The 17,876-nt window shown below is 39.7% G+C and overlaps 1 protein-coding gene across 1 annotated transcript in view; it reads right to left on the bottom strand.

Annotated features, from left to right (window-relative positions):
- dscamb (Down syndrome cell adhesion molecule b) overlaps window positions 1-17,876 on the bottom strand; it is a 160,475-nt gene that overhangs the window by 65,419 nt on the left and 77,180 nt on the right. The window lies entirely within an intron of this gene.

The following is a 17,876-nucleotide window of genomic DNA, read 5'->3' as shown; positions in this document are numbered from 1 at the left end:
TAGTATAATGGTATTCAGTCACCTTAATGCGTCATTTAGTGTACACAGAGTCATAGAATATTTAAAGTACAACAGTGTGCTATTCAATCAAATTCAGTAAAGAGAAAGCTGATTGGATTTATGTAAAATATTTATTTTGTTCTTCTTGATGAAGGTACAGGCCAGCTTGGAGTTGGTGGTGAAGTATTGAGCATTTGAATGTGATTGTGCTGCTACTGAGCTAATGGTTAAGCCAATGTTGTTCCCTCAAGCTTAAAGTCAGATGTATTAAAACACAACAACTTTTGTTATGTGAGCCGCATATAATGATAGAAAAAGTTAGTTTTATCATTTTTTTTCAATTCATTGCGATTTTTCTGCATTGCCTCCATTCAAACCAATTGTGTAAAAGCCAATGCAGCTTGAAATGGTTTGTTGATGCATGCAGTCTGACAAACACAGCTAGTGTTGTATAGTGTGTGAGGTTGAAGGAAGAGGAGGGGGAGAGGGGGAAAGGAGTCTGCAGCTATTGTAAGTAATGACCTACTTAGGAATGGGTATTTAAGATTTGATATCCTACGGGGGGTTTGTTTCCTAGTTTAAAGCTAGTTGTGTGAGAAACCACTACTATTACAACATTAATGCATACATTGTGTATGTGTTTCAATATAAAAACGGTCAAGGAGAGGAGTGATTATCTTCACCCAAGTGAAGTGAAGTGGTTCTTTCTAACCACACAACAGCCATTGGTTTTATTAAGTAAACCAATATTACAACAAGATGCTCAGTTGCAGTGTGAGCACATCACTTAAACGATTAACAGTAACTAAAACAAGCCATAATTAAGACCAATAGTTTTGACACACAGCTAAATCTAGAGACTACAACAGCATTGGATTGCAGTGCATCTGATTGAGGGAGTATGGCAGCCAAATGTCTCTGAGATCTTTTTGTTAAAAAAAAAAGTTTTTTTTTGTTTTGTTTTTTACCTATTGATTAATACTGACTAATTGACAAACTGGAAACTTTATGTGCCCAGTGTTTTCTAAATTGCCTGGTAAAGCACAATCACCTGTTAAGACACACATTTCTAAACAGTATTTGGCATTGCCATTTCCTTTATCTGTCTATTAGGAGCCTTTGGGAATTTCACTGGAATTTCTAAGGTGAACATTCCTTTGCACATATCCTAGTCAGGTTTCATCTTTCTCCTGGCTTCCAACTACATTGCAGCCATGCAGTAGAATATCACTATTCTCCCGTGGTATTCCAGTTAGCTTGTTTGGATTTAATCAGAGCTAAATACCGGAGCCAGACGGCAGTTGTACAGGGGATAAGAAGCCTTATCATTGCTAATTAAGATCATTAAACTTGAAACACCCCACCCTAAGAACTCCAGACCAACTGACAAAGGCACAGTAATTTTACTCTCGTCTTCAAGCAAGACATAACATTATAGAATGTTTCCCTGGTGTAAAATAAGTAACAAAAGTAATGTGTGGAACTTTTGTTTGATAATAGCATCACTAATTAAATTTAGTGTACAATTACTGAGAACCTATAACACACCAGGATGAACCAATATGATGGTGTCTAGTAGAAAACAGCAGTTAAGGGGAGTTCTTTAAAAAATAATAAATAACTAAAGTAAAATATAAGTTATAAAATTAATTTATTTAAAGGTTATTTAATGTCTTTATTTAATGTTATTTAATGAATGAATTATCTTTCAGAAGTACAGTATATAAATAATAATAACAAAGTAATTAAATTGAAAGATTTGAAAATTGGGGTACCTAAATTGCAAACAAAACAAATCAACCAAGTTCTTAAAAATTTAAAACAGATCAATAAAAGTTTCTTTTATAAAGCATTTTTCAAAATAAGCGTCCAAAGAAACATGGTTGACATTTACATTTCACAAGCAAGATTAAATGATACCTTTATCTTGAATTTGTCAAGTATTACCTGTGTATAAAACTTTCGTTTCATTTATTCATGCAAAAACATGAATAACAAAGTATTTGCAGTTTAGAAATTATATTTACATGTGCGTCTGAGAAGGTTTTCACAACTACACATGAACTGTAAAGATAAGTTGTTCTGACTCAGATTGCTTATTTGAAAGAGATTTTAATGGTCAAATAAAATTGCTTTCATGTATTTATATTCAATATTATTTATTGGGAGGTTAGGCCAACTTATGTCAAAAATGAACTCAAGATCTCACATTTATAGCAAATAATCAAGTAAATGAAAGCAATATCAGAAAATCTAATATATATATACACACACACACACACACACACACACACACATATATATATATATATATATATATATATATGTGTGTGTGTGTGTGTGTGTGTGTGTGTGTGTGTGTGTGTGTCCTTTTTTCAGGAGACTGTATTTTAAAGATAATTTAGTAAAATCCAAATAAATAAAATCTACATGCACCTAACCCTAACCCTAAGACACTAACAGTTTACAGGTGGTAGTCAATTAAGGTCACAATTACAATAACTTAGGACACTAAAGAGACCTTTCTACTGACTCTGAAAAACACCAGTAGAAAGATGCCTAGGGTTCCTGCTCGCCTGCGTGAACATGCCATAGGCTTGCTGCAGGGAGGCATGAGGACTGCAGATGGCCAGAGCAATAAACTGCAATGTCTGTAATGTAAGACGCCTAAGACAGTGCTACAGGGAGACAGGAAGGACAGCTGATCGTCCTTGCAGTGGAAAATTGTAACCAGATGTGATCTTCCCAGATGTGATCGGAATTTTCTGTCCCCTCAAAATAACTCAACACACAGCCATTAATGTCTGAACTGCTGGCAACAAAAGTGAATACACCCCTAAGTGAAAATGTCCAAATTGGGCCCAAAGTGTCAATATTTTGTGGCCACCATTATTTCCCAGCACTTCCTGAACCCTCTTGGGCATGGAGTTCACCAGAGCTTCACAGGTTGCCACTGCAGTCCTCTTCCACTCCTCCATGACGACATCACAGAGCTGGTGGATGTTAGAGACCTTGTGCTCCTCAAACGGAAGGTGGATGCTCAAAGCCCACAGATGCTCAATAGGGTTTAGGTCTGGAGACATGCTTGGTGAGTCTATCACCTTCACCCTCAGCTTCTTTAGCAAGGCAGTGGTCGTCTTGGAGGTGTGTTTGGGGTCGTTATCATGCTGGAATACTGCCCTGCGGCCCAGTCTCCGGAGGGAGGGGATCATGCTGTGCTTCAGTATGTCACAGTACATGTTGGCATTCATGGTTCCCTCAATGAACTGTAGCTCCCCAGTGCCGGCAGCACTCATGCAGCCCCAGACCATGACACTCCCACCACCATGCTTGACTGTAGGAAAGACACACTTGTCTTTGTACTCCTCACCTGGGTGCCAGCACACACACTTGACACCATCTGAACCAAATAAGTTTATCTTGGTCTCATCAGACCACAGGACATGGTTCCAGTAATCCATGTCCTTAGTCTGCTTGTCTTCAGCAAACTGCTTGCGGACTTTCTTGTGCATCATCTTTAGAAGCGGCTTCTTTCTGGGACGACAGCTATGCAGACCAATTTGATGCACTGTGCGGCATATGGTCTGAGCACTGACAGGCTGACCCCCTACCCCTTCAACCTCTGCAGCAATGCTGGCAGCACTCAAACGTCTATTTCCCAAAGACAACCTCTGGATATGATGCTGAGCACGTGCACTCGACTTCTTTGGTCGACCATGGCGAGGCCTGTTCTGAGTGGAACCTGTCCTCTTAAACCGCTGTATGGTCTTGGCCACCATGCTGCAGCTCAGTGTCAGGGTATTGGCAATCTTCTTATAGCCTAGGCCATCTTTATGTAGAGCAACAATTCTTTTTTTCAGATCCTCAGAGAGTTCTTTGCCATGAGGTGCCATGTTGAACTTCCAGTGACCAGTATGAGGGAGTGTGAGAGCGATGACACCAAATTTAACATACCTGCTCCCCATTCACACCTGAGACCTTGTAACACTAACAAGTCACATGACACCGGGGAGGGAAAATGGGTAATTGGGCCCAGTTTGGACATTTTCACTTAGGGGTGTACTCACTTTTGTTGCCAGCGGTTTAGACATTAATGGCTGTGTGTTGAGTTATTTTGAGGAGACAGCAAATTTACACTGTTACACAAGCTGTACACTCACTACTTTACATTGTAGCAAAGTGTCATTTCTTCAGTGTTGTCACATGAAAAGATATAATCAAATATTTACAAAAATGTGAGGGGTGTACTCACTTTTGTGAGATACTATGTATATATATATATATATATATATACACATATATATATCATATATATATATATATATATAGAGAGAGAGAGAGAGAGAGAGAGAGAGACGAGTGAGAGAGAGAGAGGGGGGTTTTTTAATTAAAAGAAGCAAAAAATTGGAGATTTTAATTGTATAAAGTACATGTAAAATAGAATACTACGCTTGCATAGGGTAGTCATATATTCAGTTCTTTTCTACTGAGAAGTCAGATATTTCTAAGCCTTAAAATATCTGAAACATGCTCTGAGGCTAATCTAAATGCATTGCAGTGACTCAACTCATTCCACCCTCCTGAAATTCTGAACATAAAATCCTGGCATAACGATAGCTGGCATAACGATAGCTTGAAGGCAAGTACGCATAGAAAAATTCTTGAATTTAGTATTGTTATGCACAACTCAACCGAGTCATAAAGATTATCCGGCCATCCCAGCACTTATTCACACTATGATTACACTGAACATCATAATCATAACCCACACTTAGTACTGTATGCATTTTCTCTTTTCAGCTGTATACTGTAATGTCACCCAAAAGTATACAAGATGTACATCCAGATTTCTGAAAATCTGCTTTATTGTTAAAAGCGCTGTACATATAAAACTGAACTCAACTGAACCAAGCTAGTCAGTGCACCACCATTTAGACTATAATGTCTGGTGTGTCTGTTAGTAAGTTTCTGATACGGAATTATGACTTCTACTGCATATTTCCACTGCTAATTGGAGGTCGTTTTTGTTTGTTTGTTTTTGTTTTTGTTTTTGTTCAGTATAGCATAGAATTACATTCTATCTATTGAATGAAATCAAATGTATATCTAGTATATCTAATGAAATGCTAGAGTCCATCTCCAGAATGGCTATACATACATCAAGAAACTGAGACTATGGTGCCCAACTGTGTCACATGTCCACATATAGCAATGCTGCAGGACATAAAATAATATCTAGAATGTCTCTGAGCAGTAGCGGGATGCCAGTGAGTGATAAGCCTGCCTATAGTGAGTGACACTGGATCCAGAGGCCCAGGCTTTTAATAAGGTCTTATGCCAGTAATTACGCTGACAATTCGATCAGCTCAGCCTGAGTATCTGCATACCAGGCTGATCGAGAGAGCAAATTAACGCTGATGTAATGAGAACCATTTGTCACTATTAGAGTGATGTGTTGACAGCAGCCTACATCATCATGACAACAGTGGGTAACCCTGAACCCCTAACAAATACAGAACAATCCAATCACATATGGTGTAAAGAAAAGACATCACATGTCTGAGAGAAATATATATATATATATATATATATATATATATATATATATATATATATATATAAACAAGTATACATGTCAACATTTCTTTCAGTAAATATATTTCCAATGAGCTTATTCACATGAAATTTTCACCACATTTGGTATTAACTCAAGAAATCCACACATTAAAGTCCATAAATGAAGTTATGTGTAATAAAGAGGAATAATACAGGAAAAAAGTATTGAACACGCTAATTGAAATTTATTTAATACTTAGTGGAGAAGCCTTTGTTTGTAATGACAGCTTCAAGATGCTTCTTGTATGAAGAAATTAATTGGCCGCAGTATTCAGGTGTGATTTTGGCCCATTCTTCTAAACATATTGTCTTTAAATCTTGTTCAATTGGATTAAAGTCAGGTGATTGACTGGGCCATTCGAACACCTTGATTTTTTTTCTCTGAAACCAATTGAGAGTTTCCTTTGCTGTATGCTTTGGATCTTTGTCCTGCTGGAAGGTCCACCCATGTCTCATCATCCTGGTGGATGGCAGCAGATTCTTCTCAAGAATCTAACAGTAAAGGGCTCCATTCATCGTTCCTTCAATTACATGAAGTCTGCCAGTACCATGTGATGAAAAACAGCCCCACACCATGATGCTTCCCCCTCCAAACTTCACTGTTGGTATAGTGTTTTAAGGGTGATGTGCGGTGCCATTTCTTCTCCAAACATGGTGTGTAGTATGACAGCCAAAAAGTAAAATTTTGCTCTCGTCTGACCGGACTACACTCTCCCAGTATTTCATAGGTTTGTCCAAACGAGTTGTAACAAACTTTAAATGAGCTTCGACATGCCTTTTCTTTAGTAATGGAGTTTTGCGGGGTGAGTGTGTGCAGTGGAGTGCATTGCCTATTGTTTTCTCTATGATGATGCCACCTGCTGCCTCCAAGTGTTTCTGGAGCTCTTTCTGAGTGGTCCTTGGCTCTTGGGCTACTCTTCTGACTATTCTTCTGACTCCCTGATCAGAAATCTTATGAGGAGCTCCTGTGTGTGGCCGGTTGATGACGGAGTGATGTTGCTTTCACTTACGGATAACGGCCCCAGTGGTGCTTACTGGAAGATTCAGAAGTTTTGAAATATGTCTGTATCCGATTCCATCAATATGCTTCGCAACAATAAGGTTGCAAAGGTCTTGGGAGAGCTCTTTGTTTTTACCCGTCATGAGATAGGTTTCTTGTGTGACACCTTGATAACGAAAAGCCTTTTTATAGACCATCAATTTACTAACCCAGCTGATATTAATTTGCACAGATAGGCGGTATAATTACTTACAGATTTCAGCTGCTTCCTTGCCTTACCTTGGAGAACTGCTTTTCCTGTGTCATTCCACTTTATTGCACACAACTTTATTTGATTTCTGGTGAAAATTTCATATGAATAGCCTCACTGGAAATATATTTTCTGAAAAAAATGTTGATGCGTTCAATACTTATTTCCCCCACTGTATATTATATAATCATCTACACCACTGTGAAGCTTAAAGATAAAATGTTAACTAGGAAATGTATATAAAAAAAATGCCTACCCATATAACCTAATATCCCATTTAACATATATCATTGTATCTAGTTCATTTACATGATAATATGTAAAGAATAAAACATGAGAAAGAATGCTGCTATAGGAACATAATTAGTGACGGTATGGTGTGATGTAGCCTTATGTGAAGTGGAGTTACTGTTACTGCTACCGAAGTTTATTATTTTCTAATAAAAACATGTCAAAATGTTTTTCTCTATTATACTACAGAAATGTTTTTATTTATTAAAGAATGACATCATAATCTGTAGCTGTTTATATTTACACTGAAGTTGTAAGCTTCTATAAACAGCTATACACAGTCTTTCCCTCACTAGCCTCTATTTTTTTAAACCATGACAAATATAGGTTTTTATTTTTTAAATAGATATATAAATTTGTTATATTATAAATAAGTTTGTATACCTTCTTATGTAAAGAATATCATGATAAGGCAATATCATAATGTTATGACTACCATTAATATTTACAATTCTTTAATTTTATTTGACCACAAATCAAAACAATATTTATTATAAATTATTTTATCATTTTATATGTCACAAGAGATCTTTAACTTGCCATCAGCATTGGTTAATTTAAGGCTTATACACACAGGACAAATCACAAATGGCTTTAAATTCACTATATACAGTACTGTATGATCACTATAGACTATTGTAACAATTATGTTATCTAGTGATATTATGCTTGTTGGTGGCTGTGGCTCAGGTGGTAGAGCAGGTAGTCTACTAATTGTAGGATTGGTGGTTCAATTCCTGGCACATGTGACTCCACATGCTGAAGTGTCCTTGGGCAAGACACCAAACCTCTAGTGTGGGTGAATGAGAGCCAGTGCAAAGTGCTTTGTAGAACTGCTAAGGTTAAAAAAGCGATATATAATTGCAGACCATTTAATAGAACATGACTGGAGTGTGTTGGAAATTCTAACATGCTAATAGTCAGAAATTAGCAATTTAGGGGAAAAAAATTGTTTTGTGTATATAGTTGTAAATTGTACACAGTTGGAAGTAATGTATAGCAGGCATATAGCAGGCACTGGGGTACACAGCCATTTGGCCAATTTTTTGCACACATTTAATTTATACATAAATACTATAAGCATTTAAAAAGTATACACACAGGGTGCATATGAGCCTGAAAATAGTTGCTTGTCAGCCTGAGATGGAGGCAGCATGACAGGAAGAACAAGGACAGAAGGAAAATGGAGGGGGAAAATGAGGCGAAAAAAGCCAGTGAGTACAAGAGCATGAGAGAAAATGAGAGAGAGTAATCAAACTGCACACAAGACTTCTTTATGCTGGAACTCGTTAAACTATACCGCTGCCCCTGGGGGCCATGCCCATCTTACCAGCACTTTTCCTGTCTGTCTGACTAGAGCTGGGTTATTTTCAGCATGGCCATGCACCTCAATACTTGATTGGAGCAATCATATAACCGAGCACTCTATATGCCTCTTGTAGCTCTCCTGTCCTCTCAATGCTATCTCACAAAACCACGTGTACTAGACGAGAACTGGGGTTACCCTGGAGGGCAACTCGCATCATCAGCACTGTCTAATACATGCTCTGTGTGCAAATGATTCTTAAGTGCAATTTTCGCTTAATATGTCTTTACATGAAATCACCCTATTTAAGTACAAGACAAAGAGAAACAAATGGCCTTAAGTGAAAACAGGGCCACTGTGAGTGAACAGCTCATTAAGCAGTGGTAAATGTATCATTTAGCATTCAAAAAAATCCAGACTTGATAGCCCAAACATGAACAGGAAAACAAGCATTTCCACCATTTCAGATTTAAGAATAGTAAGTAGGGAGTAATAATTTGCTCATGTCATTACATGTTCCTCCACTGTGCTTCAATCTTTTACCACTTCATTCTCCATAACCTTTGACCAGACTGCTTTTTTAAAAAGCCTAAGGGGAGTTGTAAAGGAAAACAGAAAATTCCTGTCAGGTCGCATAATCTAAGAGAGATGTAAAACTGTATGACGTACGACATTAACAAAAGGTCAGAGGCAGAATCATATATTAACTGTAATGAGACAGTCACTCTTTCTGGGATTTAAAAAAAAGCTGAAAGAAGATGTATTCGTATAGGGACGACTGATTTTTAATAGTTTCACATCTTTATTTAAGTAGGATATACACCAATTAGCCATAACATTGTAACCACTGATAGGTGAAGAAAATAACATTGATTATCTTATCACAGTGGCACCTGTCAAGGGGTGGGATATATTAGGCAGCAAGTGAACAGTCAGCTCTCAAAGTTGATTTGTCGGAAGCAGGAAAAATGGACAAGTGTAAGGATCTGAGCGACTTTGACAAGGGCCTCAAAGTCACTCAGACTTGGCCTCCAAATTCCCCAGATCTCAATCTGATTGAGCATATGTGAGATGTGCTCGACAAACAAGTCCGCTCCACCTCGCAACTTACAGGACTTAAAGGATCTGCTGCTAACATGCCAGATACCACAACACACCTTCAAAGGTCTTGTGGAGTCCAAGCCTTGATTGATCAGAGCTATTTTGGTGGCACAAGGGGGCATACACAATATTAGGTAGGTGGTATTAATGTTATGGATGATCAGTGTAAACAAGTCATAAATGGCTTTTATCCAAATCACTTTACACTGTGTCTCATTCACCCATACACACACCAATGGTAGCAGAGCTGACATGCAAGGCACTAACTTGCCATCGGGAGCAACTTGGGGTTCAGTGTCTTGCCCAAGGACACTTTGGTATGTGGAGTCACGTGGGCCAAGAATCGAACCTCCTACCCTACGATTAGTGGACAACCCGCTCTACCAACTGAGCCACAGCCGTCATAACCTGTCATATTCTGCCGATAATTAAGCTCATAAGGAATTGCATAAGGAATTATGGTATCTATGGTATCTATTATATTTGCGCATGCAAAGATCTTTGCTTTAAAGCAAAGATACCTTCAAAAATAATGAAATTAAATGTATCTCCATAAAAAAAGAGTCTCATGTAGAATTAGTGCAGTTTTATAAGGAAATGAGCTGTAAGTTTTACTGAGCATCTTGCAGAACCAGCCAGCTCCAGTTCTTCTGGAGACTTTGACTGTTACACTTGCTTTTTATTTTTGCAGCAAAATCCAGCAGCCTTCATTGTGTTTTTTTTGTCTGAAAACTGTCTCTTACCACTTATATGCTGTTCCTTTACTGACATACAAGCATTTTTCTGTAACATTTAATTTTGCGCTAGAAAACTAATATTTGGGAATCTTAAATGTGTTTGTTGTACTGACTTGATAATGTAGATGTCATAAAATAAAAAATCTATAACAAAGTCTTTACTAAAAAAAAACAGGGTGCAACGTTTGCACTGTGTGCGGAGTTTGCATGTTCTCCCCGTGCTGCGGGGGTTTCCTCCCCCAGTCCAGTCCAAACATGCATGGCAAGCTGATTGGCATGTCCAACGTGTCTGTAGTGTATGAATGGGTCTATGAATGTGTATGTGATTGTGCCCTATGCTCCCTGGGATAGGCTCCCTGGGATAGGCTCCCTGGGATAGGATAAGTTTTTATATTTATTATTAAATTCTTATAGTTACCACACTTAATAATGTACTTAATAACTATTAGTTATTATATAGTTTGAACAGTCACTGAACAGGCTTAATCCAAACTACAGTAACTCATCATCAACATAAGGTATGTGTTTAATACTGTTTTAAACACAATGTGATGCATGTTGTAAATTATACATGTTTTTTATGTCCTTTGCCATGGTATTGTTTTGGGATCAAGCATTATGTATGCTTATATGAAACAATACTTGATAATGTTATTGAAATCAAAATGACCATGTCTTGACAACCCTAATAGATAACCTGATGAGAAGTGCCAGAATGATATTTATGCATTAAGTAAATTCTCATGAATGATAGTTAAAGAAATGCATGCTTTCAATTTCCATGTACATTTTGATTAGAAATTGTATATACCATATTACAATTTCTTCCTCGGTCTTTTATTTGAAATTATATCCTTTTCACAAGAGTGTGTTTCATTATTAGATAATGTCAGTACTGGAGAAGTGAAGCATATCCTGCCTACATCCAGGCAGAAAAACAGAAGATGCACTATACCTTCCCTAAAAATGCTCTGTCTCTCTGGTCATATATATATATTTTTTTTGTGAATGTCATATCTGCCTCATATTGTTTTCCTTCTCTCATCTTCCTCTCCCTCTTGTGTGTGTGTGTGTGTGTGTGTGTGTGTGTGTGTGTGTGTGTGTGTGTGTGTGTGTGTGTGTGTGTGTGTGTGTGTGTGTGTGCTTGTGGCAGGGACGCTGCTGATAAAAGCAGCTATTTGCTCAGGCTTGGACCAAGTGGCGCATAATTTTTAACCTCAATTTCCTCATATGAATGGAACCCCCTAACACACACACACACACACACACACACACACACACATACACACACACACACACACACACACACACACCAGCTAGTAAAATTGTGGGAAGTGTTTTTTTTTTCTTCTAAGAACTGACTTTACATCCTGACAGCAATTATGAGAAGCAATAAGATAAAAACAAATGGCCTACAAACTAAATTTGAAAATTGGGGAAAATATGTATTATTAATTAATGAGAGTGTGTATATGTGTGTTGATTTTGGATGGGGGGTGGCTTAGTGGTTAGCATGTTTGCCTCGCATCTCTGCTTGCATGTTCTCCCTGTGCTTCAGGGACTTCCTCTGGGTAGTCTGGCTTCTGCCCTTAGTCCAATGACATGTATTGTAGGCTGATTGGCATTTCCAAACTGTCTGTAGGGTGTGAATGTATGTGTGATTGTGCCCTATAATGGGTTGGCACCCTGTCCAAGGTGTCCTCTGCCTTGTGCCCTGAGTTCCCTGGGACAGGCTCCAGGCTCCTCTGCAATCCTGTGTGGGATAAGCGGTATAGAAAATGGATGGATGGACGGATGGATTTGGGGTGTTACTGTGGATGAGTTTAGGCAAACAGTCAAAAATTATGTTTTGGTTTTGGAAAAAATGGGGGGGGGTTTGCCCATAAGATACTTTGACACCACAACTTTAAGAAACCATAAATATATTTTATCAATACAATGTGAGAATTTTTTTATTTACCATTTTTGATATTTAGTTTAAAATCTTGCAAGTTAAGTGTGATTTCCTCACACAGTGAATTCAGGAATATCAAGTGGCATAATAAAAAGGATATATGCATAATCAGTTTAGTTTGTAATCAGATATTGGCTTTCAAAATTAAATCTTTAAATGCAATTTTCATTTATCACTTTTGCGGAAAACAAAACTATAATGCTAGAATGTTACTTGTGGTTGAGACTTAAGTACAAATGACAAACATATTTCAGTTCACGAAAGTCTGTAGAATTTTATACAGTATAAAATTTCACCATAAACATTTCACCATAAGAAGGGTTTTCCCATCACATGTACTGTATATGTGTTACTGCCTAATATAATGATTATTGTCTTTCCTTAATTTTTTATATGAATTTTGCTTTATAGAGTGCTTTCATGTATTGGGCAAGCAAAAAGCCGCTCTGCCTTCCTGCTTGGCTAAGGACGTTCCTCTGCCTTCCTGCTGGGCAGAGGATGTCGCTCTGCCTTCCTGCTTGGCTGAGGATGTCGCTTTGTCTTCCTGCTCCGCTGAGGACGTCGCTCTGGCTCCATGTTCTGCTGAAGACGTCGCTCCTTTTCTTTGCTTTGCGCAGTATGTTGCTCCCCCTTCCTGCTCCATATAGGACATCGCTCCGCCATCATGCTTCATGGAAAGCATCGCTCCTCCCTCTGGCCTCGCAGAGAACTTCGCTCATCCATCTGGCCTCGTAGAGAACTTCGCTCCCCCCTCGGACCTCGTGGAGAACATCGCCCCCTCCTCTAGCTTCATTGGGAACATCACTTCCCCCTCAGGCTCTGCCTTGAGCTTCGTTCTTCCCGCTAGCTGTGCAATAGCCATCGCTCCACATTCAAGTCAGGCCGGGGAAAACATGTCATCTCTCTGCAGTGCGGAAGAGACCGCCCCACACCTGAACCTCAGAGAGCATGCCAAGTTCCTGTCTGAGGTCGACGAGATGGCCTCTCAAGCCAAGTTCCTGTCTGAGGTTGATGAGACAGCCTCTCAAGCCAAGTTATTGTCCGAGGTCGATGAGACAGTCTCCCAAGTCAAGTTCCGGCTAGAGGACAACATGGTGACCTCTTACACCAAGTCCAAGTCTAAGATTGGAGAGACGGCCTCCCAAACCCTGTTCCTGTCTGAGGTCGACGTCATGACCAACAACATTATGCTTGCACCTGAGTCGGCTGACACGGCCAACCAAGTTCTGCTCATGCCTGAGTCCGCTGACACAGCCAACCAAATTCTGCTCATGCCAGAGTCTACTGAGTCGGCCGACAAAGTTCTGCCATCCTGAAGACGTCGCTCTGCATTCCTGTTCCGCTGAGGACGTCACTCGGCCTTCCTGTTATGGTGAGGACCTCGCTCTGCCTTCCTGTTCCGCTGAGCATGTCACTCTGCCTTCCTGTTCCACTGAGGACCTCGCTCTGCCTTCCTGTTCTGCTGAGGACGTCAATCTGCCTTCCTGTTCCGCTGAGGATGTCGATCTGCCTCCTCACCCTGCTAAAGCTGATGAACCACCGTCCCACACCTGGGTGCTGTTTAGTGACCTCAGTGAGCCTGCCCCAACCTCATGCCTGCCCCTTGGCTCCTTGAGGAGCCTGCTATCTGTTGGACAATGCCTGCCTCAGGACCTGAGGGTCTGTGAAGACTTTTTGCCCAGGACCAGCGGGGAGAGGGAGTGTTTTCTGGCATTCCGGGAGTACTGCCTTGGGTGTGGGGAAGGGGGTGGGGATTGGGTTCTGTAATGAATATCCCAGAGGCTACTCCGAACTATACATATATAGTCACAGTTTGCACTGCTCTTTTGTCTTGCTTTAATTGTCTCACTTTGCCGTTGGTTCTGTTCTGGTCCTTGTGTCATGTTTATTCATCACCTTAGAGTTTTTGCTACGTGTTTATAGCTTCTTTTGTGTTTGTTTTGATTATTAAAAAATCTTGCATCCATCTCTGTGTCTAAATCTTGACAACATAAGACAATCTAATCAAGACCCTGAGTGCTATACAAACCGTGACTTAAATAGTGTGCTCATTAACCTCAAACATGAATCAGGTGCAGATGGTCATGTGACAGTGATGCAGTGGGGTACACTGGCTACTGGGAAACATAGTCCTGAGCTAATTCCCACATATCCATGACAGAACCCCCGCTTAACTCGGGATCCCGAAGCACTTAATATGTTCAGGAGGGGGTCTTGCATACCCAGAACAGAGGTCCTTAAGAGTTTCAAGGTTCACTTGAATGTGATCTCTCACAGAGCCATAAAGAGGATGCTTGACAGAGCCATGAAGAGAATGCAGGGCAGTCTCTTCTGCACCGCACAGAGACGACGTGATATCTCCGGCCTGGCTTGGGTGTGGAGCAATTGCCATCTCGCAGCCAGCGGGGGGAATGAAGCTCAAGGCAGAGCCCAAGGAGGGAGCGACGTCAACCACGAAGCTAGAGGGGGAAGCGACTCTCTCCGCAAGACCAGAGGAGAAAACGATGCTTTCCGCGAGGTCAGACATGGGAGCGATGTCCTCCGCGGAGCAAGAAAGGGGAGTGACATGCAGCACGAAGCAGAGAAACAGAGTGACGTTTTCAACAGAGCAGGATGGTGGAGAACCGTCCTCGGCCAAGCCAGAAGGTGGCGCGACGTAATCAGCCGGGCAAGAAGGCGGAGCGACGTCCTCAGTGGAGCAGGAAAGTGGAGGGCCATCTGAAGAGAAGCCTGGCATAGCGACATCCGAGGCAGAGCAGGGAGGCAAAGTGTAGCTCTTGGCCAAAATGGGAGATGGAGCAACATCCTCAGCAGAACAGGAAAACTGAGAGGCATCCTCAGTCGAGCAGGGAGGCTGAGTGACATTCTCAGTTGACTCGGCAGGCTGAGCAAGATCCACAGTAGGGAAGGGAGGGTGGGGAAAGATCTTACGCATGGCTTTTAGCCATGCATCTGTTGCCCTGATACAAGACTCCCTCCCCTATGGTTTCAAAAAATCTGCTGCATCCATTTAACGTTTTTGCTTTCTGTCATGTATCGGGTGAGCAGGTGAGTCGGATGTAAGTGCAGATTAAAGTTTATTAAACAAACATAGAACAAGAACTATGAACATGAGACAAAGATATAAGGACTAAGAAACTTAACCACAAGACAATAACAAAACACAAGAAAGCATAAGGTGACAACATAAGACAATCAAAGCAAGACCCTGAGTTCTGTACACACCGTGACTTAAATAGTGTGCTCATTAACCTTAAACATGAATCAGGTGCAGATGGTCATGGTACAGTGATGCAGAGGGGTGCAGTGGCTGCTGGGAATAATAGTCCTGAGCTAATTCCCACATATCCATGGCAAGTGCACACATGTAAATGTGTACATTTTATATATATATATATATATATATATATATATATATATATATATATATATATATATATATATATATATGCGCACATATATAGATATGATATCAATGTCAAAACGCACCACTCTTCCCTGGAGGATGTTGTCCTAAAATGTAGTGAATACTCCATCCATTCCTCACACTGCATGCATGCATACCCCACTTTCATCTACTAATACTACCCACCCACACACACACACACACACACACACACACACACACACACACACAAAAATGCTTGCACTACACAAGCCGTTCTCCAATTCTATTAACCATGATTTAACAAGCATCATTTTTGTCATTTGCAAGTTTTTTTTTTTTTTTTTTAAGTCCTGCATGTGTTTCTGTCGACTGTGTGGACTTACTTTCCAATTTAGGTTGTTAGTGCTTAGTTACAGCCGGCAGGATCAATTACGAGGAATCTGTGTTCATTTCTATGCCATTAACTCGCTAAATCTTAATCAACTCACCCGGCTGTGTAAGAACACCGAGAGGGAAAATAGCTCTCACACTCCAGCATATCACATGACTGTACATAATGACAAGTCTTTGCATCATGCAATCAAATCAATCAAACAACAGTTAAGGTGCAGGGTTTGCTTAAGATTCGGCTTTTCTAAATAAAGGTTGGTGCATGTTTACAGGCCTGCAGCTGTTTTCATATGATTTCACTATATGTTTTCCTGTTAATTTTCCTCTAGCACTGTGAGTCCCTGGAGTATACACTTGGAGGCTGCCTTCAGCACCCTCCTGGACTGCTGTGATGCCCGGAACCATAATCCTCCATCTGCTCCCTTTACACCTTCATACCATCTCCCTCTGCCTGCCTTGTCAGGTGAAGGGAGGCTCAGTTATTACAGATTAACAAAAATTAAAACACTGGAGCTGTTTGAACTTTCATACGAGCCACTCGGTAAAAGCGCTGGGTGTAGGCGTTATCAAAGCTTCATTCAGCATAATTTAGACACAGAAATGTGTCAAAAAAAGCAAACATGACAGTCTGTCAAAGCTGGGTGAGCATTTCTCTCCCTGCAGCAGTCAATGCTTTAAGTCGTAATGCAAAGACTCTAGCTGTGCACAATGTCTGCAGTATATATATACTCTACATGTGACTATATAGTATACACTATATCATATACAAATTACAGTATATACTATATGTATACATGCTACACTGAACAATATACCATACTGGATGGATATACATAATATACACTAAATAGACACTATATAGACTATGCCAGACACTCTATAGTCTATGCACTATAAACTATATAAACTATACACTATTCAGACTATGCACTGTAAACTATATAGACTACACAGTATGCATTATACAGGCTATATATTTTACACTATACAGAGTATCCACTATACACTATACAGTCATAGAATTGACTTTACATACTGACAGCAATCACTAGAAGCAATGAAGACTACATACCTGCACACAGTATTAAATATATATATATATATATATACACACACAGTGCTGTGAAAAAGTATTTGACCCCATACTGATTTCTTTCTCAAACTAAATAGTTTTAGATCATCAAATGAAATACAACATAAAACAAACGCAATCTGAGTAAACACACAATGCAGTTTTTTTTTTGTTTTTTTTTTAATTTGTAGCAAAAAAGTTAAAACACCTATCACCAAATGTGAAAAACTAATTGCCCCCTTAAACTTAAAATCTGATTGTGCCTCCTTTAGCAGCACTAACTGCAACTAAATGCTCCCGATAACTAGAGATCAGTCTTTCACATACTTCTAGGACTAAGATTTACTCCTATGCTTTGGATCATTGTCTTGCTGCATTCTCTTTTAGGGTTTTCATGGCTCCCTCAATTACTGCAAGTTTCTGGAATAATTTCCTATATGTGTCTTGTTATTATTATTACACATTATAATATTATTTATTATATTATTATTATAAAATTATTAAAATTATTCCTGACTACACCACCGCCGTCCTTGTGCAGGAGTCCGAGAGCCTTCCTCTCTCCCGTTAAAAGGGAGAGATTTGCTAATCACAGAGTCACTGAGTGGATAGAGGCCTCTCACTGTGAATTAAACACCCATATAACTATTCCAACGAGGTGATTTCCACTATTAAGTTCCAATTTAGTACCAAAGATGATACTCAGTCACATGATTCTGGCATGTCATCTCTACACAGACAGAAAGAACGAGACACTTCAGGCTCTGTATA

The sequence above is a fragment of the Ictalurus punctatus genome, chromosome 20 (genome assembly GCF_001660625.3).
Source record: "Ictalurus punctatus breed USDA103 chromosome 20, Coco_2.0, whole genome shotgun sequence".
NCBI classification, from domain to species: domain Eukaryota; kingdom Metazoa; phylum Chordata; class Actinopteri; order Siluriformes; family Ictaluridae; genus Ictalurus; species Ictalurus punctatus.
The sequence above is the reverse complement of the archived record's forward strand: the minus strand, read 5'-3'. Positions and strand labels throughout refer to the sequence as shown.